This window comes from Parasteatoda tepidariorum, chromosome 8 (assembly GCF_043381705.1).
Source record: "Parasteatoda tepidariorum isolate YZ-2023 chromosome 8, CAS_Ptep_4.0, whole genome shotgun sequence".
NCBI classification, from domain to species: Eukaryota; Metazoa; Arthropoda; class Arachnida; order Araneae; family Theridiidae; genus Parasteatoda; species Parasteatoda tepidariorum.
Window position 1 is genome coordinate 13,677,838 of NC_092211.1, and position 25,458 is coordinate 13,703,295.

The window sequence follows — 25,458 nt, forward strand, 5'->3', positions numbered from 1 at the left end:
AAATTTTGAAACTCTTTAAGAACTATTGTTACCGATTCCATCTTCATATTTAGCTGAATGTGGATTTAGTGCTGTAAATGATTTCATTGGTAAAAAAAAGAAATCATCTGGATATAACACAATGGGGAGACTTGAGACTGAAGCTAACCAAATTGGAACCTAAGATAAAATCTATGTGCAGCAAGCATCAAGGGCAAGAATCTCACTAAATTAAAATATTAAATTATTATAGAAAAATCCTTATTAAAATTATTTCGAATTTGGATTTTTTATTATATGTTCTGAAAATTTACTTACTTTGTTTCGCTAACAATTTCCTAAGTTTCTTAAGTGAACAATTCGATTTTTTAATATTAAAAATTATGTATATGTTACATAGGGGGGGGGCATAAGAATTTTAGAAAGGCTTAGGTGGGGCATGGTACAAAAAAGGTTGGGAAACACTGGGCTAGATCCTCCATTCTGTTTTCAAAAAGTCTTTTACAAATCTCTTCAATTCCTTTGTTTAGTTTCTTTTGGTTCCTGTTTCTTTTAATGGTATCAAAGTTGAAATTTCTCGGGAAAAATTTAATTCTTAAATCATCATAAACAGGACAGACAGTAAGTATGTGTTCGATATCTTCATAAGTTTTACAAACTTTGCAGTTCGGGTCTTTCCCGAACAATTTTGTCTGATAACTACCTTGGGGTCCATGGTTAGTTAGAAATTGATAGACATAGAAGTTGGAGTAGATTTTTCGATAGCTGACTTTTGGGATATATTGGTAAGTGTGTCTGCCTTTTGTATCATAACTATCCCATCTTTGCTGCCATGTTAAAAGGTTATTCTTCATAAGTTCTGTTCTTGTTGTCTGTTTTGATGGCATGTCATATAGATCTATTGTTGATTTTTGACAAGTTAATTTGGTCTGTCAATCAGCTTCCTCATTGCCCTCATATCCTTTGTGGGCTTTAATCTAGTGGAATTTAGTAATATTTTTGTAAGTATTTTTTATCATTTGAACTAGGTAATCATTCGTGTTTGTGTTGCTAAGAGTTTGAAGACAAGAGTGTGAGTCAGAATAAATGTTTGTTGCGATCGGAATAATAAAGCTCTGACTTATTTCAATCACCACTATTTAATTCAAAATAAAATTTTTAGAAGATCAGATACGTTAGCGGCGGCATCAGACGCCCAAATAAATTATGATGATGATGTTGATAATTCAAAAAAAAAAAAAGAAATGTAGAATCAGTCCCAACAATGTTTAGGGAACCACTTAATATATTTGTGGCTCATTTTCTCCATCAAGCATAAATTTTAAAAAAAAATACTTAAAAAAAATTTATCAAGATACTTCAATAAGGAGATCGCGAAGCCTATTATATGTAACTCTGTAAATTAAAAGTAAAATTTTGAAGCCAATCATTTGTAACTCTATATGCTTAAAATAAAATTGTGAAGGCTTTTATATATAACTCTATAAATTAAGAATAAAATTGTGAAGCCTAAAATATGTACCTCTATAAGTTATAGCGATAAAATTTCAGGAAAATTGGTTACTGTTTACAGGAATCAAATTTGTAACTCCACTGTATTCTCAAAGGTTTTCATAGATCAATTAAATATGCTCTTCGCAGTTCGTTCGATTCAATAAAATATGTTCTTTTCATTAAAGATATATTTCTGTGCTACCTGATTTATGGACAACTTGCTCTTAAACAACTTCTTAATTTAATATAGTAATTTTTAAATTAATTACTATAATAAAAGGAATACAAAATAATACACCATAAAATTTATTTTATTTATACACATTTAAGAGTTCAAATTAAACACATAAATATGTTTTGGGTGTCTAAAGGTGGGTTAAAAACATTTTTGTTCCATTACAGGAAAAAAAATTATTTGTTCTTAACAATTTGAGCTTAATAAGTTCTATGTAGATAAATATTCCTGTGCAATTTCAAAATTTATTTAACATTAAGAAACTTTTTTACACCAAAAGGAGATTGTTGGAAATATTCCATTATGTTATATTAGGTATTGCAGAATAGAATTTGATCCTTAAAATCCTGGATCACCCGGACAAACAGACGCAGCATATTGGGTGTGGTCCTTTTCCTTTTTCTCTTCTACATTCAGAGTCAGGTGGAAGTTAAAAAGTCAGCAGCTGAAATTGTTTTCAATAAAATATAATAGCAATTATTGAAGATTGTATATTGAATGCCTTCTAGCCATTGAATGCGATCATTTTTATAAAAATTACGATACAAAAACACTCATGCTTAATGAATATATTTAAAATTAATTTCTTTACTGAAGAATATCATGACAAATCTGAAATTTTAAACTTATAAAAGAAATTTTGTTCTCTTCAGAAACTAATTTCATCCACGATGCACAACAGGGTAAAAAATACGAACTCGATCAATGGAATTTCTAAATCTATCTAAATAATATTCGGTAAACAGAAACCTTACAATATAAGTTTTAGAATCCATGAAGAATATGTAGTAAAAAACTTATATAAAGATAAAAGTTTAATACTTAATTGAGTAAATAATAAAAACGTTTCCAAAATCTGACGATACATTATTGATATCATTTTACAGAGTGTGTTGAATTAATACAATCTAAAACAATTCTACTTTAAGGAAAAAAACTGAAAGAACTTTTCCTTTTGTAAGACGCTGGCTTACAATTCCATACTAAAAATGTCCCGCAGTGGACTGAGCGTAAAGACACGGTTCCCAGTCAAACAACATCGAAGTCAAAAATCACTGGCTGCCATCAGTAAATGCGTGGGTGAACACTTTAAACAGCCTATGCAGGTACAGAGGATGCGCGGTATCGGTCCTCGTTTGACTGTTCTACCGTGAAGTGCTCGACTTCACACGCAGGTCTTAGGGGTACCAAAGCGGAGGAGCCATCCTCTCTACAGAGGATCAAAATTGTGATGGCATGTCTTCGGATTATCCTCAGGGATGTTTCCAGACCATCACCAATAGCCAATTGTGGAACTTTAGTGCTATGTAAATAAAATACAAACCTACCTACTTACCATACGAGAAATAAGAAAGATTTTGATAACTGTGATTGATTAGAAATTAATATTATTTTTGTTTTTTCATTACATGAATTTAAATTCACGATATATATATATATATATATATATATATATATATATATATATANATATATATATATATATATATATATAATAGGAGTGATGAATTCGGTACACCCTACAAACTAGAATCAAATGGCATAAAATAAGCATCTTTATTAAATAGAAGGGTAAGAGTACTGTATCTTGGATCACATGCACTTCAGACCACTCTAAATATTTCACCCCATATCAGAGGTGTTTTGCAGTAAGTTTATGTTGTTTATATCTGTTACAACATGCACTAATGGTTTTGTTCGTTTCCAATTTGATTCATGTGGCGCTCGAAAAAAATATATATAGACAAGACTATTCCAGACATATCATTTAAATATATGATCACTTAAAATTTTTCAAACAATTATATCCAGTTATATAAAATATTACGTTCTGAATAGGAAAAATAAGAAGGGAAAATTGGTTCAAAGTGTAACACTATTTCATTGAAGAATATATTAAAACAAAGAAGTTTTTAAAACTTTTGTAGCAAAAAAATTAATTTAATTGAGTAATCAAAGACTTTATTTTTAAGGAACAAACTCAAGCACGCATGAAAAGATCCATAAATAGGATATTTCAATGGATTTACTTACCCTATTTCAATCACCTGGCCCCTATCGCACTTTTTTCGCATACAGGGATCTACTGATATGGCAACAATCGCTCCATCACTATATTTACCACAGTCATCTGAAATATATAGAGGAAAGTTGGACAAAACGGGATACCATTATTGTTTTTATTTACTACGGGAAATCTGTTACATAGAACCACGCATTATTTTTTTTATAGCTGCATTACTTATTGAAGCACAGAATAAACATATTTTAAACTAATTTTAATGACTGTAAAATAGAAAAGAAAATCCTTTTCCGAACTCTTACATATCCCGTTTCAGCATACCTGGGTTGGACAAAACGGGATAGAGTTTACAATGTTTAATTTTTTGTGTAAAGCTAACTAAAAAAATAATTAACTGACAGAAAACCGCAAAGTTAAATTTCTAAAAATTGTATTTAGAGGATTTTATTGCTTCTAGACTGTTGTTTTATAATTAAGTACACAAACATTGTGTTGCTACATACGTTTTTAAAGATTTTATGAGTTTTCAAACATGAATGCTAATTCCATAATTTTCACTGTCGCGATGTGTCTGGTGTCCTTAAGAGGGATTTCTTAGCAGTCCTTTCTTCAATTCTCTTGGTTCATCTTGTAGTTTAATCATCCTTTCTTTTTCTTCCATTTATAATTCACTTTTATATGGAGATGATGTTATTACTACAGTTTTCTTCTTTCTCTTATCAGCCATTTTTTCTGGGAGCGGTCCTTTTACTTGAGATACAGGTAGAACACACTTTGGAAGGATGGAAAAGGGTAGCTTAGGTCGATAATAAGAGAGTAATAATCCTAAAACTGCACACATCAGTCTAGTGTCCAACGCCTGGAGGTTCTTGCTGTTAGATCAGTGGTGACAGACAATGCAAACAGGTGATCTGGGAAGACGTCAGGATTGTAAGGTCTTATACCCTTTAATGGTAGTTTCTGCAACGGCTGCCCGTGAGTAGGCTGCGTTGAACATTTTTGTAACCTCGTAAATTAAAACGCACCTACCTAGATAGTTGAACAGCCACTTTCGAGCTTCTTGTTCATAATACCTGCTCAGTGGAGGAATGAAACTGACATCCAGAGGCTGAAGGCGATGAGTTGTATGTGGGGGGGGGGGAAGGTTAGGATAATTACATTATTTTCTCTTGCCAAATTTACAAGTTCCAAACTTTTGGTGTGACTGTTGAGTCCATCAAGCTGCAACAGCACTGGTTTCTTATGCTTAGGGTTGGAAAATTCTAAGAACTTTTAAAACCAAGCAATGAAGGTCTTTTTAGTGATCCAGCCGGTCTTGTGATACACTTCAAATGATCCTGGGAAAGCATCATCCATGAGTCTTGGGTTTTCCTTCACTCGAGGAAATACAAACATAGGAGGGACAAATACCCCAGCTGCACTGATGCATGTTTCAACAGTAACCAAAACTCCTCATTCGGCTGAAGACAAGCTACTCACTTGCTTTTTGCCTCATGGACTCAGCACTTTTGAAGGCTTGTTTGGCACTGTTAGAATTCCTGTCTTAAAATTATACTTAATATTGTTTCTATCAGCTAACTCAAATGATAGCATTCGTATGTCCGTTAGATTTATACCAAATAATCTCTCTTCTAGTGCCAAAACATGCTCATGCGTTTTTTCTTGTTCAGCATTGAATACTGTCTCATATCTGCCCAACTTTTTCACTGCTGCCAATTCAGGGGTCAATGTATTTATACGAGCCTTCCTTACCTTTCTCTCAATATAGTAACAATAATATAGTAGAAGTATTAGGCCAGCAAATAAATAGGTGGATAAAACGGGACATATAAAACTCTATCCCGTTTTATTCAACTCATAAGTGTCCCGTTTCGTCAAACTCCGATACTTTTCAAAAAAACATGGCTGCCGCCTAAACATGAAATAAAAATTAAATTGACTAGACATGAGAACACTCGTTAATAAATGCTTCATCAAATGTAATACTCACCGGAATTGTAATCCCATATATATAGGCAGTACAATGTGAAAAACAACGCACGTAAATGTAGAAAATGGCAAAGAAAACGGAGTAAAAAAGTTCTGAGGCCTGCAACTTTCTATTAACTAATGATCTCGAGACTGGACGCACTAAAAATGATATAATGACAGTCAAATAACAAGTTTCTGTCGTCGTCCGCTAGATAGCTGCAATAGTCTGGTCCCTAGGCGACGTATCCCGTTTTGTCCGACTATCTCGTTTTATCCGACTATCTCGGTTTATCCAACTCTCCCCTATATATGTTACGGAGAATGAGCGGAATCGGTGGTTATTGACTTTCACCGGTGAATGTTGACAATCACATAGTCGCTTTGGTGAATGTCCGAAATATTTATTACGTTCGATTTGATATGAATTTATTCGTGGATATAATTACATTTATTCGACATTTTAATTCTTACTGACGATAGATCAGAAGAAACATCATTGTCTGGAGTATCGGGACATACATTTACATTTGCTCGGTATACCCTACACTGATGTTTTTTTAAGGTGAAGTGCCACTGCCCGGTATACCTGACACTGATAATTTTTAAGGTTAAGTGCCACTGCCCGGTATACATTTGTCCGGTATATCCTACACTGAGGTTTTTTAAGGTTAAGGGCCACTGCCTGGTATACATTTGCCCGGTATACCCTGCACTGATGTTTTAAGGTCAAGTGCCATTGCCCGGTATATATTTGCCTGATACTCCAAGCACGGATGTTTCTTCTAATTTATCGTCAGTAAGTATTAAAATATAGAATAAATATAAATATATCCACGAATAAATTCATATCAAATCGAATGTAATAAATATTTCGGACATTCACCAAAGCGACTATGTGATTGTTGACATTCACCGGTGAATGTCGACATTTTCGAGACTTCGGTCATTTACCGTAACATATATCTAACGTCGTTGCCGAGAGGAAGGATAAAAACAGGTCTTAGGCAGGGAAAGAGGGTACAATATTTAATTTTTAGAGAGAGAACAATCATCAANATATATATATATATATGCTATATAAAACAAATCAGACATTTCAAATTCAGAACATACTTCGATAATTGGAACACAAGTGAATACTTCAAGCCCCCAAAAAAATTTAAGTAAAGGAAAAAAACATTAAGTTAGTTTTAAGGCAATTAAAGTCGAAATTGGAGTCGATTGTTTTTCGCTAGACGTTATTTAATACTTTTATTTTTTTTTAAACCCGTGATAATAAAAGAAAGAGTCTAAGGTCCTAAAATTTAGAACTTGCAACAAGTGCGAGGCACTTTAGCTCTTTCTAAAAATTACCCAAAAATTTCTATTAGGGCGTCCATGAAGGGCATTTGAAAAGAAATTTTTTTTTATATGCTTAGCATCACGCATTGCTACCAATTAATGTGCAGACAATTTTTCTTTTCAGTTTTATTTAAAGGATTCTGCTTGTTTAAAGCTCTGAATGGATATTAGCTGGAAATTAAAATTAGGATTTATTTCACGATCTGCAATAACTATTAATTTTTTATTTATTATGTGAGGTAAGTTCAAAGAATATTAAAATGGGATGGCTTCAGTGAATGAATAGCTTGTAAACAATTTGAAAAAAATATGCTAATTTCTTTATACTTACGGTTTTGAGATGTGTTTCTGTTGGGTCTGAATGAAAGTAATTTCAGTTTTTAGTGTGAAGCATAACTCATACTTTTTCCTATTCAAAAAATTTGCTTTTCACAGTCAAATATCTTTGATTCTATTCGCAACCTTTTTATCATATTTTTGGTAATTTCATGATCTTATTCTCACAGAACTTCTGGTCCTTATCAACAAAAAACTCAACCATTTATATGGGAGAAAAAAAAATCGTTTTCCACCATGGAATGACCACGAGCGAAATTATTGGAGCTTGGTTGAAAAGTGCAGGCGCATCCTTTATATTGTTCTTACCTTGCATCATCGCATAAATTATTTAAAAGTTTTTTTTAAATTTTTAATTTTTATAACCACCGTTGAACAGCTGACCCAATTTTGGGTTTACGATTACTAATGTACTCTCCGTAGCCTTGAAATTTTGAAACCAATCTTGTAGACAAAGGAACTTCTGGATCAAATATTGGGAGAAATTTGCCATTGTGGGCGACTTTTTGATGAAACTAACCCTCATTTGCGTTACATGGAGAGGAAAACCACCCTAAATTAGCTTGACAGCAAGGGGACTCTAACCCATGATCCATCTACCACTAAGGATATCTTACATCAGCACTGTGCCCGCTGGAAGCCGGATGAGGTCGTATCGACCAGCCATTGCTAAATTCAAACCCAGTTCCCCTCATTGGAAGGCGAATGCTCTATTCCCCAGAGCTGTTGCGGCTCTATTTCGAAATTTTACTTTATTTTATAACCGTCGTTGAACAGCCGACCCATTTTTATGGGTTTACGATTACTAAAGTTCATCTCCGTAGCCTTGTAATTTTGAACCCGATTCAGAAGACAAGGGAACTCCTGGATCGAGTATTTATAGAAATTTGACTTCGTGGAGGACTTTTTGATGAAGCTAACCCTCATTTGCGTTATATAGAGAGGAAGACCGCGAGAATCTCCCACGGTTAGCCTGACGGCAAGGGGACTCTAACCCATGATCCGCCAACCACTGAGGATATTTCACGTCAGCACTGTGGTCGGTGCAAACCGGATGTGGAATTCGAATCGACAGGGATTTGAACCCGGTTCGTCTCATTGGAAGGCGAACGCTCTATCCCCTGAGCCATTGCGGCTCCCTAATTCAAAATATATAAAAATTCTTAAATGATAAAAACCCACCTCAAATCGCTCTTGATTGATTTTTTTGATTGTGATTTTGCAAACTATATGACCGCTGAATTATGAAATTACAAGAAATGTGGCAAAAGTTGATAAATTTGAATAGATTATGCTTGACTGATTAAATTCCATCTCTTGCAAAGAAGGAAATTAAAGGTTAGCATAGCCTGGTTGGTAGGTTGCTGGGCCCATGTCTAAGAGTTCGTGGGTTCGATCCCTGCTGACTGAAGACACCTCGTGCAGAAAATGGTGCTGATGCATGTTAAATCTGTCGAGTCGCAAAGTCCTCCATGTTCCCATAACAAATCAATACCTTTGGGGGTACTGATCCAGGAGTTTCCTTGTCTTCTGGACTGATTCAAAATTTCAAGGCTACGGAGTTAAGCATTAGTAGTCGTAAACCCGTAAATTGGGTCGACTGTTCAACGACGGATTTAAAAAAAAATTAATTAAAAAAAAAAAGAAATTAAATTTGTTTCGCACTAAAAGATCGAAATTACTTACCTGCTAACCAAGCATTTGTCAAAATAATACGAAATCAATGATAATAATATAAACGAGAAAATAAAATATTAACTAAATTGCAATTAATCGGGTGAACTGCTCGACAATGTAAATTTTGACAAGTATCAGTTGGTTGCAATCAATTGCATCGTATCAAATGATAGTAAGTTTTGTTTATCCTTATTTTGATAAGTTGATAGACTAAACTCGTGCTTTGTTTATTTTCAAAGCAGTTTTATGTAATTTAATCCGGCTCTGAGGAGGAAATTATAGTTTCTGAACAATAACTTTGTAAAACTTTATTAATTTGGCAGTTATCCTGCTGAAAGAGATCTAGTCTTTCCCTGAAAGATTTTCTATGTGTTGGGAAAGCAGAATTACTCAGAGTGTTCACAAACCTGTCAGAGCTCATGCTTCTAACCACTGGAACTAAGAAATCCAGGTTAAATCATGAAAATAACTTGTTAAATCTACTTTCTTAGGTGGGTGTCCGTAAGTCCAGGCAGGTGTCTCGACTACTGTAAAAAGAAGAAGAGAAATGGGTTTCTCTCAGAATAATACCGTAGTTTCCAGAAAACAGCATTGATCAGAACATCAACATGTATCTTTGAGATCATGTTTCCAATCACGGGAACTAAGTAACCTAGTCGAAACAATGAAAAATACAGTCCGGCCTGACCCATTTCTTTGGTTGGATGTCCGGATACTGTTGGTTAGATAATGTAGATTCTTACAACCCTTTTATTCTTGTAAAATATAGTGCATAATAAAAATTAATCAGTCAAATCGAGAATTATCACAAAATGTTTAAAGAATAAAGTTACCTAGTTAAAAAACAAAAACAGATACTTACTACTTGTATCCCTCCCCGGCGTTGTTCCTGGGGACATATTTGGGATTCTAATAGGCCTCGGGGAACCGCTATCAACAACCATTACAAATAAAGCAATGGTAAGCAACAAAAAAAGTCCGGTTCTAATCATAATTGTCTTCGTTTGTCCTTCTCTTTATTAACGCTACAAAATTTATCTGTTAAAATGAAAAATATTATAACTGATTGAATCCATGACAAGTTTACAAGAATAAAGAGCCAAGATTGGTATTGGAATCTGATTTTCTTTATGATTTGTTTTTACTTTTTCTTAAATTTTTCTATTTTAAATATTTAAACTTATTTAAATTTCTTTGAAATTGTCATTAAGGCTCTATCATCACATTTCAGCAAGTATTTTTTAAAGTCAGCTATTTTTTATAACACAAACGGTTAAAAAAAAATTTTTTTTTTGTTGATTGTTAACATTTTGCTGATTAAATATTTTATACAGAAACTATGTCAGGTCAATTGCTATTATTTATAATAAAATATGGAAGTAAAATAATCTATTCTAAATATAAATTTCCTGTCCAAACGATTTTGCCCAATGACGATTTAACTTGGGATTAAGATGGGAAAACTTAGCGATATAAAATTCCAGTCTTGCAACGAAGTGTAAAGCACTTAAACTGCGATTTTTTTTATTCCTTAGAAAAAGCCATCATAGTTACGAATAACTGTAGAATCTTTAGTTACCCCGATTGATGAGGTACCTTTAGTAACCACATTTTTAAATTTTGCTGGAGGAGGAAGAAATTAAAATTTACTAAAATTACATATATCAATTCTTCAAACCTATACTCAAAACTAGTAATTATTTTTTTTCTTTAACTAACTATAATTTCTTTTCTATATAAACATGAAAGATTTTCTGGAAATTTCAAAGTAGCCAAAGTAAACCAAGGTGACAATGCATTTCAATGCAAATTTATTCCATAATTATTAAATTATAATTAAATATTACATATTATAATTAAATAATAATTAAATATTATATATTATGATTAAATAATATGTAAGTATTATATATTATAATTAAATAATAATTAAATATTGCATTTATTTATTTTTGCTTTGAGTTTACTTAATACAAACTATTTCGAAAAAGGGATAGAAAATTCTTTTGATTTAAGTTATTAGTACTAGAAGTATAAACAAACACCCAAAATGTAAGAATAATTAGCTTATTTAAAGTATATTTCAAGCCATGAAGCGTTTGATAGATTAAAAATTATTTCAGGTACTATTTTTAATTTTTTTGAAGCCTATTAAGTAATAACCATTTCGTTAATTTTATGAGTTATTGCACAATAAATATGGATAGATTGTATGAATATCTATAAAAATACCTGAAATAAATTGACTTACTTAAAGGTAGTGCTTGATTTCCACTTTTCTAAGTGTTTTGCCAACCCATGATGTCTTTTTTTTATACTCCCAGCAACGACAATATAAAATATTTTTATTATATACAGATTAATGTTTTATAGTATATTGCTTATCGTAGATATCGTAATGATAGTTTTATCAAATATTGGCACTATTTTAATATACTTCTTTAACGCTATAACTCGTACTTCTGACTTTTTTAGAAACATTTTTCTTTATATAATTAGAGGAACTTCTCTGAAATAAAGTCTTATATTTTTTTAGTAAAGCAAAAACAAATAACTGTTTCAGTTATTGGCCAATAAATGTCATAGAAAGTTTTAATCAACTGCATTTTATATCGTATGTGTATTTGCGTAGATAACTTAACCTTCGTTATTTACTGAAGAATGTATACCGCATTATGAACTCTCCATTGAAGGAGATTGATTATTTCTCAAAATAACTTTAATTTGTTCAAATATATTTTATTATTAAATTTAGTAGGAATTTATTTCGGTAGGAAAATAATTTAGAGAATTTTGTATAATAAGCATTTTCCATTTGAATGTTGCCATTGCACATAAAGACAATAACAAAAATAATTTCCCTTCGAAAAATATTGCTTTGACGCTAAAAACTTGAGAAATTAGTATTAATTATGATAATATAAAACTTGAGAAATTATTAATTTTTGTTATATTAATATTTAAAGTGGCCCACGAGATAATAAAAATTTACTAATTAAACTTTTAATTCTAAAATGGTACTGATGAAAATTCTATTATAGTCTATGACGGATGAAGAAGACTATTATTGGACTGACAAAAATATAATTATAGACTATTATGGATAGATAGTTTCATTAGGGGTTTGACAAAAATTCTATTATAAATGGTTAAGACTATGATGGGATTGTCAAAATTCTAGTATGGACAATTATGGAAGGATGTGTGGGATTAATGTGAGACTAACAAAATTTTGTTAATGGGTAAATGGATGAGGCTGACAATAAAGTCAGAAAATTTTTTTTTTGACTTTTGCTATCACTAAAAACCGTTAAATTAAAAATAAACGAAAAATTAAAAAAACAAAGCACGAGTGTCCCAACGTAACATTTTTTTGTCACAAAGTTACCCCATTTTACGGTGCAAACCATACTAATACCTAGAATAGTGATCTGTTCTTACGGTATCTGTTCTTACGGTACGATCCAGCTTTGGATAATACAGCTTGTTTATCAGCATCAATGAGAGCTTAGAATTTAATCACTAAAGATAATTCTTAGAGTTTCTTAAGATAAATATTAGCTAAAGAATTTGGTCAAAAACTGTTGAGCACTAGTGTATACAATAAATGTATTTAATAAGAATTATGTGTAGGGTTGGCCAGCATTTCAAAAGTTTTGAAAACTTCATTACATTGTAAAAAGATTTGGTGTTTATCACCGTGTAAGTCACTTTTGTATATCATTTGGTGTAAGTCACTTTTAGCGTTCTTGACTATAATATGCCTGCATTTGCCGGGGCATAAGTGGCTTTACTAGTTAGGCTTAGTCGGTGCGATAAAATTTTGTTTGTTTAACCATATCAGGGGAAAACAGTTAATAAATGGTTTTTCCAACAGTTAGCAGTGTGCTTACCATCTTATTTATGGTTTTTTGACTGTTTTGTTTGATTATGGTAAAATAACAATGACATAAATTGTTATTTAACTATTTCCTCCGGGAAATTTCCAACATTGCATGGTAGCAATATTTTTTGATAATAAATAGCCTGTAAGAGAAATATAGATGTCTTATTTTAACATATTTTCTGACAGATATTAGCAACAATATTATACTTTTACTAAAGAAATTTAGGATTTCATTTCCTTTTAAGGGCCGTGGTAGTTCACTGGTTAGAGAATTGGATTTTGGTTCGGAGGGATCAGGGTTCGATCTTTGACTCTGCTAAGATTAATCGAGTACGTGCGATATACGTACAAGTAAAATCTGCGGAATCAAAAGTCCTGTGTTCGACCGCCGAGCAATACCATGGGCTTAGAGATCTGGAGAAAATTTCTTTCCCCGTCATATCTATGTCTAAATTGAGGAAATGGCCATCACAAAAACTATGATGGCATATTTTCGGATCATCCTCAGGGATGTTTCCCAGACCGTCACCAATAGCCCATTGTGCAGCTCTAGTGCGACATAAATAAAATACTTACCATTTCCTTTTTACCTTATACACTTTCTTAGGGCTTTTCTACTTGAAGTTACGCAATGGCATCGATTTGAAAAAAGCGAAATTCTACTAAAAGTTTTTAAGCTACAGAATTCCATTTTATATTGCTTATTCAATCCCAGCATGATAAATTCTCCATTTTATAATTTTTTATTGTCCCTTTTACATTTTCCTTCCTTTTACATTTTCCAACTTGTGTGTTTTATGAGAATTCTTACGATTGCTCAAGCTAATATTTCTCTACTATTTTTAAATTATTGTTACCAGATTAAAATAAAATCATGTTAAAAATAGCTAAGAAAAAGATTATTTGGGAAAAACAATGAACGCATTTGGAAAAGTCGCATAAAATAGTCTCATGAAAGTCAAATAAAAGACACATATATCACACATATTTCACAAATATCAAGATGCTCATTAACATGCGAAATATTTTTGACGTGAATTGAACGGCGTGATGTAACTGTTTAAAATTAGAAACTTGGAGCGGCAAGAGTTTCGTCAATGGAATAAACTAACCATACATGGGAACGTTACGTAAAAGTAACGCGTAAAAGAGCCGGCACTTAAAGCAAAAGTATCGCGTAAAAAGTAAAAAGTGCTTATTTAAAAAAGTACTGAGTAAAAAGTACCAGCCAAAATGAAGAAAAAAAACGATTTTAAAATACTTTTCTTGGAAATTTAAAATACCCTTCATCAAAAAATGTAAGCATAAATATGGTATTAATTTAAAATGAATTAAATTTTAATTTAATTGTATAAAATTTAAAATGCAAGAAAATGTTACATATTTAAAAAAAAAGGTGATCTTTGAAAATATCCAGAGACCAAAAAAGAAATCAAAATTCATTGTCTGCACATAAAAAGATTAAATTTTTGTGCTACCAATTCCTTAGATTACAATTCTTTTCTCTTTCAATTTGTTTTTTACCTTTGGAATCAGCCTTTAGAGGAATTAGTTGTAATCTCGGTGAGCTCATTTAGAGTCCAAAGTTGTAATTCTCTGCGGCTTCTCCTAACAATTTTTAAGAAAAAGACCCCCCAAAAAAAGAAATTTGCTTCTGAAATACTAAAAAAGAACTCTGCAGCCCCTTCCCTTTATCCTCTGCTAAAGCTCTCTTAAAATAAATGCTTCTTATTGAAGTTATACTTCTTATGCGACTACCAACAAGGTTGCGTTAAACGTTTAACGCTACATTTTTATTGGCAGGGAAATCACGTGGTAGGATCCAGTTTTCCCTCATTCATTTCCATATTGTTTTGGTTCTCACTAGCATAAAAATAATAAAAGTCATAAAAATATTCGCGATCGCAACGAACTATAGGGGGCGTTGTTGTATGAGACTAATACCTGCGATTTCTATATGAACAGTCATTCAGTTACTCTAGGGACGTCGTTAATGTAGCACGTAGCATTGCAACGTTCCTTCTTTATTGTGGCTAATTAAATTTAAAAAAGAAAAATGCTTGATCTTCTTTCTTGTACAACCGAAAACAAAATGGTATCTCTTTTTATTAGAGAAGGAATATCCAAAACACATCGGAAAAATATTTGTACATTAACAGAAAAAAATATGTATATTCTTATAAGAGTTAAAACCTAATGCCCGAGAAATAGTATTACTAAATTTAATGATATAACATGAAAGGCCCATTTAAACTTTACATTCTATAGTTTTAAGAATCATATTAGTTCAAAAATTAAAATGAACAAAAAGTATACATAAGCCTCATAATTTTATGAAATTTAATTTTGTAAACAACGTTTTTTGACAACAATTTTTATCAAAAAATTTCAAGTTTCAATAAAAATCATTATTTAGAAACTAAGAAACGTAAAATAAAGAATGCTGACGAAACAAAAACAAAAAAAAAACAATTCTTTTTTGTCGCCATTTTTAGTGCTACGAATATTCGTCTTTGGGATTTGCCAAAAACAAAACAAGATGCAATTTTATTTTTTCAGGAGGGAAATATTTTACCGAAAAAACGAAAATGTACCAATTCCCACAACATAAAACTTTATCTTGGCAAACGTACGTTTTGGAAATGTTATTTCATTTGGAATCTTATTCATCAGAGTTCATATGGCGATATGATTGTTTTGAATCTATGCTAAACTCTATATCGGCTCATTTTCCACCGAAATCCAATTAACTATTTTGATTTTAAATAAAGTGTTTTATTTTATGAACTGTCGCAAAAATTTTAAGTGTAGATTGGCGGCACTTAAAAACCGCCAAATCTGTAGCGGCGGTGGCGTTAATACGTCGTAAGTACCGAATTTTTATTCCATACTTTTCTGAATCATATTATTTCAAACATTGGAATATACAAGAAGTATACATAAACACATAATGTTATACCATTTAATTTTTCAAAAGTATTTTGAGAACAATTTTTATCAAAAAATTATAAACTAAAAAACGGAAAATAAAGAATTCTTAGGATAAAAAAAACGATTTTAAGAATTATTAACATTGAAATAAAAACTTTCATATTGTTTCTTTTTTTATTATTCTTATAGTTCTTAATCAGACGTAAAAAACCATTCTGTAGAGAACCATCATCAAATGAAAAAAAAATATTTACAAGCAAATTTTTTATTGTAAAAATCATTGCACTTACCTGATTTATGATTCCCGGAGAATTCCAAAATGATAAGTTCCTTGTTTGAAAACTTTATTCTCAAATAATAGATACATAGTTTATACCTTCATTACTTTTAGATAACATACTACACAGCAAAATTTTATAATTGATATGAATTTGAATATGTAGCTAAAAACAGAATAGCTGAATTCTAGTTGAACTTATTCTTTCAAAATTAAAAAAAACTTACCAAGAAAACGATTTAAATTAATTAAGAATCAGCACAAATGGCACTATTTCAAGTAACTTGGATAATTTTTTATTGTTGTTTTCCGAATTATATGGATACAGAAATATATACTATTCTATAACGAAGAAGAATATGCTATAACTATTACAATTCTGTATGTTCTGAATTCATATTTATTCACTGGAATGACGAAAGCAATGTTGACTTCACTTTAATTCGTAATGAATTGAAGACAGAAGAAATGCATTTTACCTTAATACACACATCTGTAACAGTATCCGAAATCGGAAGTCATCAGTTGCAAGTTTGTTGATAAAAGAAATAAAAAATTATTGAGGAATTTTTCTTCAAATGTTTGGCGTGTTCTGTTCCTGAAAGATTTACTTATATTCTGGAGATTTTTTTCAAGTTCTTCGGCCTTTTCCTTAGGGAAATTTTGTTTCTTATTTGCTGCTAAAAAATGGCGTCTGATTCTGTCCATGATTTTGATGGAACTAAATGAAAACGTGATAAATTAATGTCTGATATTTACAGGCTCCCGCTAGACGGCGTACTCGAGCGTTGCGATCGCGAATTGTTTTTCTATAAATATTTTTTTAGTTTGTTTTGATACACATATAATTTAATAGGGTAGTATTTTCTATTTTCAAATTTAGTGGATAACAATTGTAAAAAATGAGTGAAAACAATCCCACGGACAATGCGACGGATTTAAGGTTATGTCAAGGCTCTTGTGAATATCAATTGATTCTTAGGCTTTCTCTTTTGAAATTACATTATGACGCATTCACGTACATTATTAATACAAATACATTTTCCATGCCGAGACGATGAAGCAACCACAAGCATTTCCACTGGTTCAAGAGGTCCACGAGGAAAAAATGCACAATATTACCGTGATTACAGAGCACGGAAGCGAGCGGAGCAGGAAAAAGAGTCGTTGAATAGAACTAGTGTACCTTCTACGACTGCTGATTCTTCGACAATTAACGTTACAGGTTACGAAGTTTAACTTCTTCCGCGCGGAGGGACTCCACGCACTATTTTTTATTTGGGCCGGTTTTTTTTATTTATTTTTTTTAAACCAAAAACAGAAGGTTTTACTGTTCTAGCAAAACATTTTGTTTCTCATAGAAACAAGAATGATTAAGAAGGTGGGGTGTTGGTTAATAGTTTCCAGAAACTTGCCATTTTTTCAGCTGCGACCTTAAACCTCTTTGAACCCCCATTGTAGTCAGGTGTAAGAGTATTTGGATAAAGAAATTAGCTGATAAAAATATATATATAACCCTAAAAATATATGAAAATATCTATAAAAATATATATATTTGGTTTGGTTAATTCCGAGAGAATAGGATAAATTATAAGAGTTTTATTCAAAAATTTGGGGATTTTTCGGCCGACATGATTCGAACTTGTGTTCTCTCGACGTGCTCTCACGAACACGAGTCCAATCTCCAATTCATTCTGTTGTTTATTTCTTTTTCTTTTACGTTGAATCGAATGAGACAAAACGCAAGACGCAAATCAACATGATTTACCTTTAAGAACGCCCTTAAAAGCTGAAAATTACAAGTAGTTTAATACTTCAAAGTGTTTTTTTTTTTTAGTAAGAGGTATTTTATTTAATTGATTTTTTTTTAAATTTTTAACGTTGTTATTTCGGTAAATGAGGTAAAAGGTTTGGGTCCACAATATTTTTTTACACTAAACGAAAGGAAATTAATTCGGAGGAAATAAGAAATATTTTAGGGTTTTTATTAAGAAAATATTTATTTCCATAGATGTCTATATTCATAATCATGTATACCTTATGTCTTGAAAGCTACCCATGAGGGCTTAAATAGCAGCTGCACATTTGCATCGCATTTGTACGAATTATTTGCGTAATACGCTATGACGGGGGTTTCATCTAGAATAAACCGTTTTCATTGAAAAAAGATACACTACTATCAAGAACATTTGTATTGTTAGTCATGGGAAAAATAGGCTTATTAATGCTCAAATATTTTAAGGTAAAAGTTTCATTAATTTTTTTTCCCGCTTGGTCTTGATGCATGAGACGATATTCTTGAAATTTGAAATTTTTGACGAAATGACAAGTTGTCTCAATTTAAATTATGGGGATTTTGCTACTGTAACTTTCGATAATTCGTAATTAGAACTTTTTTTCCAGCAGTTTTATCATTTCTCCTGAGATCAGTTTTGAACTACTTCAATGATGAGCCAAAATTTTAAGGATTTTTTTTTCTTCAAAAACGCAGTTTGACTTGTACTGTTAAATTGCATAAATATTTAACATCAATGAAAGAAAACATATGTGATGCTCTAAAAATAAATTTTTCCTGTCAAACATTTTTATTTATTTGAATGTCTATTTGAATGTGGGGAAAATTGAATCCAGTTGTTGATTCAAGTTATGAGTTAAAGCTGTGATATTTTTCCCTTTTGAAGTAGATGTTTTGTTTTAAGTTTTAATCATCACTACCTCAATTATTTTCCACGTCAATAATATTGTGCAAGTTGAATTTCTATAAATTTCTTTTTTTTTAGGTATTCATCTTTTAACTTTTATGCCAATTTGCATTGCATTGGCACACTTCAAAGACATATAGACATGTGCAATTGAATATTTTATTTAGTATGTTCTTTTCAATACAATATATTATTTTAACACAAGAATATTTATTGTTAACCGTCATAAATTACCGTACTTATTTTTAAGTTAGTTATTAAAATACAAAAACAATACAAAATATTGCATTGAAAAATTCATTATTCAATAGAAACAAATTTCATTCACATAATCTGTCACATAAATAGACTTTGGATTTCTTAAAAGCAGTTAGAAATTATTTTTTTTGCATATCACAGAATGAATAATTTTTGATCTACGGTGAAGTAAAAAATATTAAAATATTTATTTTTAATCATTTTGAACTTAAGTTCAATATGGATAAATATTTCTCCGTATTTTTGAAATTTAGGGAGAATTAAGAAAATTTCTCGTGGAAAATATGCGAGAAATTTTGAGTTAAGCATTCCAAAACAATTCATGATTCTTAAAATCCTGGATCACCGGGACAGACGGAATGTTCGCAGCAGTTAGGGTATGGTCCTTTTCCGGTTTCTTTTCTGCATTTGGAATCTTTCGGGGGTGGCAATTGAGGACATCTGAAATTATTTTCAAAAAAAGATAAAATAGTAATTAATAAAAATGATATAGGGGAGAGTTGGGTAAAACGGGATCCCATTATTGTTTTTATTTACTATTTATTTATTCTGTTAAAGATAACTACACATTATTTTTTTTACAGCTACATCACTTATTGAAGCACAGAGAAAACAAATTTTAAACTAATTTTAATGACTGTGAAATATAAATTTTTCTTTCCAAACTCTTACATATCCCGTTTTAGTATACCTGGGTTGGACAAAACGGGATAGAGTTTACAATGTTAAATTTTTTTGTGCAAAACTAACTGTAAAACATAATGACTAACAGAAAACTGTAAAGCAAAATTTCTAAAAATTGTATTTATAGGATTTTATCGCTTCTAACATTTTTGCATAGACTGTTGTCTATAATTAAGTACACAAAAATTATGATACTACATATGTATTTAAAGATTTTATGAGTTTTCAAGCGTGAACGCTTATTCCGTAATTTTCATCGTCGAAATGTGTCTGGTGCCCTAATGAAGGATTTCTTAGCAGTTCAATTCTCTTGGTTCTTTCTTGTAATTTTAACATCCTTTCTTTTCTTCTTTCTTTCTTTCTTTTTCTTCTAATTATAATTCACTTTTCATGGAGATGATGTTATTACTACAGTTTTCTTCCTTCTCTTAGCAGCCATTTTTTCTGGGACGATACATTATCATCTCTTGCCAAATTTACTAGTTCCAAACTTTAGGTGTGACAGTTATGCCCATCAAGCAGCAACAGCACTGGATTTTTATGCCTAGAGTTGAAAAATTCTACAAACTCTTAAATCCAAACAATGAATGTCTCCTTAGTGTTCCATCCGGCATCATCTATGAGTCTTGGGTTTTCCTTCACTCGAGGAAATACAAACATAGGAGGGACGAATACCCCAGCTGCACTGATGCATGTTTCAACAGTAACCAAAACTCCTCGTTCGTCGGAAGACAAGCTACCCACTTGCTTTTTGCCTCGTAGACTCAACACTTTTGAAGGCTTGTTTGCCACTGTTAGAATTTCTGTTTCATTAACATTATAAATATCATTCGGAGTAATCCTATGTTTACTTAATAGAGAATTCAAAAAACTGCTTAACTGCAGTGCGATTAAATTCTTTTGCTCGGGTCATACTCGTGAATTCTGGACTCATGGATTCTTTATGTCTGCCAAGAAATGAATGCAACCAAGACATAGTAATTTTTTTCCTGTGTTAAAATTCTGCTTAATATTGTTTCTCTCAGCTTACTCAAATACTAGCATTCGTATGTCCGTTAGAGTTATACCAAATAATCTCTCTTCTAGAGCCAATACATGCTCATGCGTTTTTTTTTTTTTTTTTTGCTCGGCGGGTCAATGTATTTGTAGAACCCTTTTTTACCTTTCTTTCAATATAATAATATAGTAGAATATGATATATAGTAGAAGTATTAATACTAATATAGTAACTATAATTTCAATAGAGTAGAAGTAATAGGCCAACAAATAAATAGGTGGATAAAACGGGACATAGAAAAACTGTATCCCGTTTTATCCAACTCTTAAGCGTCCCGTTTTGTCAAACTCAGACACTTTTCAAAACAGACATGGCTGTTGCCTGAAGGTAAAAGAAAAATTAGATAGACTAGACATGAGAATATTCGTTAATAAATGCTTCATCAAATGTAATATTCCCCGGAATCGTAATCTCAGATATGTATGCAGTACAATGTAAAAAACCACGCACGTAAATGTAGAAAATGGCAAGGAAAATAGAGTAAAAAAGCTCTGAGACCTAGAACTTTCTATCCTCTCGAAGTGGTGTGATATAATCACGATATAATCATGATATAATCACGGTCGAATAACAAGTTTCTGTATTCGTTCGCTAAATAGCTGCAAGAGTCTGGTCCCTAGGTGAGGTATCCCGTTTTGTCCGACTATCCCGTTTTATCCAACTCTCCCCTACTAAATGATGTTTAATGTAAACAAGCTGAAGAGATGATTCCTTTAAAAATTAAGACTAATCAACTGTTACGTTTCTTTGCTTTATAAAATGACAAATATGAAATTTTAATTTTTTAATTTTTCAGACGAAGTTTCGTTAATTCAAAAAATTAATTTCTTATCTGTCACAGAAACAGGTTTTTTGAAAATTGTAAATAGATTATATAGCAATATGCATATTGAAACAAATTTAACTCATAAATTTGATAGTAAATTTTTTTTCCAAAAAAAAAATTAATGAATATGATTCAAATAAACTTCTTTTAAAATTTATTCTTAATTATTTTAAAAATTTTAAGCTTTAGCCTTCTTTTGAAGATGATAGAATATTTTTAAAAGGACATTTTTCTTTAAATTTTGGTCATAAAAAAATTCTCTAATCTCAATTAATAAGGTACTTATATAACATAAACTGTATGCAAGGTTCCTTCCTCTCTCATGATTTTTTTATTGTGAGTAAAATTAAAAGCAGCGAAGTTAAATCGAATTGCATATTTACATAGTCGCTTTGTAACGGCATACGTACAAAAAAAAAAACATCGTAAAATGGATATATTTTGGAGCTAAACTTGTAAAAAAATGTTGCCCTATATATTGGACGTTGTATATTAAGGCGTTATTGACAAAAATTAATTATTGGAATTATTTTATTCTGCATAAAATATAAAGGGGGCAATTTGGTCGAAGGTACAACACTGTCTGTCTCCTAGATCAATAATATAAGAACGCATGATTTACGTTATCGTAAAACGTTCTTTTTCATGACAGTAATCAATATCCTTAATTTTAAGGCAAATTTAAAAAGATTTATAAAAAAAATTATTATTTAAATGAATTTACTGTGTAGGAAACAATATTCCCATTTTGCACGTTAGTTCCTGGCAGTAAGGATGTTCTTTTTGAATTTTTTCTCCATTTTTAACTTTACCGCAGTCAGCTGAAATGTAAAACAAAAATTAGAGAATACACAGAATATAAAAGTTAAGAGAATATTTATTATCTATATTATATGGATGTTTCAAGGAAACTGACTTTTTTGAATTTGAGGAAAGAAAAAAGAAGATAGTATTGATGAATATTGAAACGCAACTTCTTTGTGTATGATTGTTGAACTATATCCAGAAGAGCCTCTGGATGTGCTCTAATGCCTCTGAGTTTTATATACAGACTCATCCCTGATTTAAGATAGATCAGTTTACTGGTTAGACATATCAATTATTAGATTGAAGTTTATAGAAGCTTTTTTATCCAAAGTGCTTCTTTGCTTCCCAATATGTATTATTTTAATGCAAAGATCTATGCAATCAATCTAGTACTAGAAAGCTTCAAAACAATGGCAAATATGTTTACAAAAGTGGTTGTCCTAGTTTTTTCAATATCAGCTATATAATCAGTGAAACCGCTAGTCTGAAACTGAAATCATAATTGAAATTAAGCAAACTTAAAGCTTTCTTAAATTGGAGAAAATTATCCATTTTCAGTTGGTTTTATCACACGTTGGTATCGAAATTGAAATTGGCGAACGAGTAGACTTTTTAACGAAAACCAAAACAACATGACCTAAATTAATTCAAGAAATATCAGAAAAATAATGCTTAATAAATATTGAATTTTATTTTGTGCTATAATGTATTTATTTTAACTTTTGGCTTTTGTTTAAACATTATGAATTTTCTTTAATAAAAATATTCAATTCAAATTTACATTATTTTTTGCCCTTTCATTCTGCAAGCTCTGCAGTCTTTTATATATATATATATATATTATGGCCATNTATATATATATATATATTCCCTCGATTATATCCACATAAAGGATTGCTTTCTAATATTGTATCAAAATAGCCGAAACAAAATATATCAATACAATAGTGTTAGAAGCACTCAAAAAATTTTACAAAAAATTTGCAACAAATAAAATAGAACACATTAAGTAAAAATATCACGTAAAAACAGAAAATTAAACATAAAGAAAAAGCAGAATAAAACATGAAACGAAGTTCATAAAGCGAGTAGCGAATTCAAATGAACTTGCATGAACGGGAAATTTTTCAAGAATGCTTTAAAATAGTTTCGTAACACGATTGCCAGGTTACAAAATATGAAAACATAAGCGCGGAACGAGGTAAAAGCGTAAATGGGGTTTTGTTTTATAGTGCGTTCTTACTGCAGTACTGAAGTGCGTTTGATTTGTTAGTTACCTTGGATGGGCCGAAAATGGAAGTGCTCAGGATAATATAATACTGTATAATTTAAAGAAGTTGACAGTTAATAATTTTAGTAAATTATCGTTTGTTTAAGAAAAAAAAATTAAATAAAATAGAAAAGAGAAAGAAACATTAATTGCCTGTTTTGCACATAATTGTAGCCATGGAATTGCCAAAATAAATTTATTAGTACATTTATTTACAGTAACAAACAATTAACTCTAAGATTTAATATAGAATTTAATTACCTTAGTTGAGTATCCATTGTTTTTTATCAAGTTTTTTAGAGATTGTTCATTTGTTTTTTGGATAAATAAACAGAAGTACATATTCTTTCAATTCTATTCATTTGATTAAAAATGGTATTTAAATAGATGTTATTAGATGCATCGGAATTCCAAGTAATTAGTTTATTTACATTAAAATTAGAATAATTTCCTTTATCATATAAATTATCAAAGCAGATATTTTTTTCCTTTATATTACCCAAATCCAAAAAATTGTAATTAATATTATCATCAAGATTATCAAGCAGGATTAATTCCTCGGGGTAAATATTATTTAATAAAATAGCGTATTCTTGAAAATTAAAGATAATTAAATCATCCAAATCCAAAATTATCCAAAAACAAATTTAATATCAAGAGTATAATTTTTTTCATAACAATGCAAAAATTTCCCTATGTTTTACTAATTGAAGATATTTTTTGACTGACAATAATTAAAGTAAGCCTTTTTGTGCACTTTATAACAATTTAACATAACATTAAAATTTTTCAATTCATTTATGATACTAATAATTTTTGATGAAAAATAAAGGGTAAATACGAAAAATTCAAAAATTTTAATTTTTTGTTTATACTTATAAGGGCATCAAAATTTTCGATGTTCACACTTATTTTCTGATATTTTATACATTTTCAAACAATTCTGGAGTTGTAAAAATAGTGTGCCTACTATTTATTATTATTTTTTTTTATTATCAAAAGTTGCAGGTTCTAGAGATCTGCCCGTATATATATATATATATATATATACGTATCATTTCCATTATTTGGCGGCACACAAAAGTGCCGCGGCACAGTGGTTGAGAATCACTGCGTTAGAACATACTCGTATTTCGATTTCCTGAAAAAAAAATTGCGATTTCAGAAACTACGTGAAAATGGGTAGCAATAATTATCTAAAAGTCATTTCGACGAAATCACCACACACGAAGAGCGTCAATAATAATGTCGAATCAAAATGTTGGGATTTACAAAACTATGCGTGAATCCGTTGCATTAACCATTGAGAAACTACATTGGTTGAGGTTTAATACATTAAAAACTTGATTGCGCAATTTCATTTTATTTTTAATCCGTCGTAGAACATCCGACCCAGTTTTTGGGGTTTACGACTACTAATCTTCAACTCCATAGCCTCGTAATTTCGAACCAATCCAGAAGACAAGGAAACTCTTGGATCAATACCCCCAGATTTGTAAAGGATGAAGTATGATTTGTAAAGGGAACATGAAGGATTTTGTGATTCGACAGATTTAACGTGCATCAATAACCATTTACTACATGGGGAGTCTTCGGCCGACTGGGATCGAACCCAAGAACTCTTTGACATGGGCCCTTATTTATTTTTTAAAATTATGTTTAGATTGCTGCCACAGGCTATACCTACGACTGTACAGGTCGTAT

At 30.9% G+C, this 25,458-nt stretch overlaps 2 long non-coding RNA genes across 2 annotated transcripts; both read right to left on the reverse strand.

The window, feature by feature from the left end:
* Positions 1–1,766: 1,766 nt before the first annotated feature.
* On the reverse strand, positions 1,767–11,495 carry LOC107442584 (uncharacterized). The gene is made up of 4 exons (XR_001583888.3): positions 11,308–11,495; positions 9,919–10,094; positions 3,743–3,839; positions 1,767–2,153 (listed from the first exon to the last, which is right to left on the reverse strand). It is a non-coding gene; the product is annotated as an uncharacterized lncRNA (long non-coding RNA).
* Positions 11,496–18,991: 7,496 nt separating this feature from the next.
* Positions 18,992–22,504, reverse strand: LOC139426227 (uncharacterized). The gene is made up of 2 exons (XR_011637453.1): positions 22,402–22,504; positions 18,992–19,551 (listed from the first exon to the last, which is right to left on the reverse strand). It is a non-coding gene; the product is annotated as an uncharacterized lncRNA (long non-coding RNA).
* Positions 22,505–25,458: the final 2,954 nt, after the last annotated feature.